The sequence below is a fragment of the Coptis chinensis genome, chromosome 1 (assembly GCF_015680905.1).
Source record: "Coptis chinensis isolate HL-2020 chromosome 1, ASM1568090v1, whole genome shotgun sequence".
Classification (NCBI taxonomy): Eukaryota; Viridiplantae; Streptophyta; class Magnoliopsida; order Ranunculales; family Ranunculaceae; genus Coptis; species Coptis chinensis.
Genome location: NC_141456.1, coordinates 15,524,021 through 15,527,206, shown reverse-complemented (window position 1 = coordinate 15,527,206; position 3,186 = coordinate 15,524,021).

The window sequence follows — 3,186 nt, the reverse complement described above, 5'->3', positions numbered from 1 at the left end:
ATTTGAGAAATGACATAAAGGGAGAAGTAAAATCCGGATAGAGAAATCACACGTCCACTTGCTTGATCACTATGCCATATCCTAAGCGAGAATTTAGGCCCTCTTTGGATCGATATAGCCGAGAAATTCAAACCTATGAATTAGTTTCCGCTTAGTAAGCCCCTTTGAGCCTTTCTTTTTAGCCTTTCATAACCCACAAATCCTTTACCCCATTACAAAAACAAAACAAAATAAAAATAAATAAAAATAAAATCAACCTACCCAATCTAGAATAAGTCCGAGAATAGAATGAGAAAGAAAAAGAAGAAGAAAAACCGGTGTAAACAAAAAAGTTAGTTAATTGCTGAGGAAAATAAAGAAAAGAAGTTTCCATCCAAAGAAAAGAAAAATAAAAATAGAAATAAAATAAAAACTCCGAAAAAATAGAATAAAAGGATTTAAAAGCCAAAGAAAAAGAAAAAAAAAATGGCTAAGGATGGAAACAAAGTGTAGAAGAAAAAGTAAATAACAAGGTTTTCTCTAAGTTACATAATATGAAGACTCTACTATCTCGGACTTGTCCTTTTGAATATCCATTTCCTTCCTTCTTAAACCATCTCCTAATCCCATGAACACCTAATAAAGACCTCTAGCTCAATTAGGAATAGGTTAGTGTGATAGTAAGTGGCAGATCGTTTGATCGACTCCGGCTTCCTTGTTGTCATTGAGATTGTAAGGTAAAGTGTGCCCACTGCTGCTTTGGAGTAAATTAAACTTGAGCGGAAAAATCGAGTGGTTTTCGTCTTGACATTTATGTGAGGACCTACTTGAGGGGACGCTATTCGAGTTTTGAGAAACTAACACCGCTAGGCATTTCATAGTATTACTCATAGTATTTATATTTGTATCATAGATGATTGATTATTATGCATATATTAGCTTAGGTTTTTGACTTGGTTATTCTTATTCATTTGCTAGTGAGATGTATAGATAGTTGGGACATGAATGAGGAAACAATAATTTAATTTCTTAGTCGTTGGAGTATAGTTGAAGTTTGTGAGTACCTTCACTGGAAAACTCTCACGAGGCTATAACTCGTCCACTAGGGAATTCCTAGTGGTTTAAGGCCTTGTTGCATATGGTCAATGCAATCGCACTCAGCGAAACGAGAGTAGTTAGAACTCCATTTTTGGTCACTTATTATAATTTCTCATATTTGCTTGAGGACAAGCAAAATGCTGTTTGGGGGTGGTTTGATAAGAGCCCAAAACTGTAGTTTTTAACCCTGTAATAGTCATACTTTTAGACCAATTATGTTTATAGGGTTAAATTTCACTTTTTGAGCACTTATCACAACTCCCAAGTAGCCTTTTGCTAGTCTCTTAGCAAATAAGATAAAAAGTAGATAAGTGATCAAAATCACATCCTAATAACAAAAATAAAATCTTAACTCATTTTCGCAGGCATCGCGATTGCATTTACCATATGCAACAAGACTTTAAACCTTTAAGTTCTCCAAAAAGGACGAGTTATAGTCTCGTGAGGGTTTTCAGGTGATATACCCACAAAATCAATCAATAGCATGTTCAATAATGATAGTATTTTTCAGAGAGAGAAATTCCTTACCCACTTAGTGCTTACTCCAACAGACGATCTCCATTGCTAACTACATTACTGCAAAGACTCATAGATTATGATGGGAGATAGTAAAAATTGACAAAATTCTCAATCAAGGCTTATGTGTGTACTTAGTCAATCTCATATACTCTCCTATCCAAGAAACGGAATCCCTAGTTTACCATAAGTAGATAATCTCGACTTTCAATTCTCACCGGTCATACTCTCAGAAAAGAATCTCTCAGAAGATGGTCTACTATTTTACCTCATGTATGTGGGAAAAAGAATAATGAATATGAACATCCCACATACTACCTTGAAAAACGGACTTCTAGATGACAGTAGTCTGATGGAAAGAATGCCAATCACATATGAAGTGTCGGGTCCTTCACTTTAGCATCCTCTCACCTATTCTAGATTTCGTACCAAACTGTAGTGATAAGTCATGGGTTGTAACTTGGCTTAGGTATTGGTTTATGAAGGAAAGGTAAAAAGGATTCTAAGGTTGTTTCTGAAAACACTAAGGGTTTTGCTTCATTCTTTGGAAGATTTCTTCAAATTCTATACTACAGAGAAAATTCTTCCTTTGTCTTAGCTTTTCCATCCATTCTGTTCAACTTATTTTATTTTATTTTTTTAAACTCAGTGGTATATCCTTGATTAGTACTGGATATGCTTGTTTTCCACTAGCTTCTTTCACTTACAACAGAATGATGGTTTTCATTGTATCTCTCTGATATTTCCTTGTAATCTTTTTTTTTTGTGCTTTTTCTTCCTCCTTGTTCCCCTCGTATTCTCAGAAACATATGGGTATGGCTGATAAAGATTTTGGTTATACTCCTTGTCTGGAGTTGGGTAAAGGGTAAAGGGTAAAGGGTTTTATGAAAGAAAATGGCTTATTGTAAGGCTTAAAAGGGTTTAACATGATGGTCCTACTAGGTGGGATAAATGCTGAATGGGTTTACTTCTTGACTTATCAGTATGATACTCTATTTCGAATAGACTACAAGACCTAATGGCTATCTCCCCAGTTGATGTCACTTTGTGATTAACCAAATCAACAAATAATGAGACTATATTACAACGATATAAAGAACAGAAAGATGTTGAGTCACTAAGACTCGGATTTTTCGTAAGAACTCTCCAAAGAATGGGTATAAAGCTCAAGTCTCACATGCTAAGTCTAAAAAAATCTGCTTCCAGTTTACTAGGGATTAAATCTCTCTTCTAACAAACGTACACAAAACTGACCAAGTACTATGGTGGTGCCTTGATAAAGAATTCTATCAACAAGAACTATGTCCGAGCATAATAAATAGTCTAAGTGGTAATGAAATTAGCAATATCAACTATCTATCAAACTCAACACTAAGTAGTATAGAATATATATCCCAGACTCATCATTAAAATTCATTTTTCTCATGCTACTGATATAGAAACAAAAATATTTTTGTTTTTGAAAACTAATTTTTGAAATTCATTTATCAAGTACACCCTCCCCCAACTTAACATATGCATTGTCCTCAATGTATATAAATTAAGTAAATGAAATGAATGGGAAAAAGGGAAGATGTTACCATTGATGCCGAA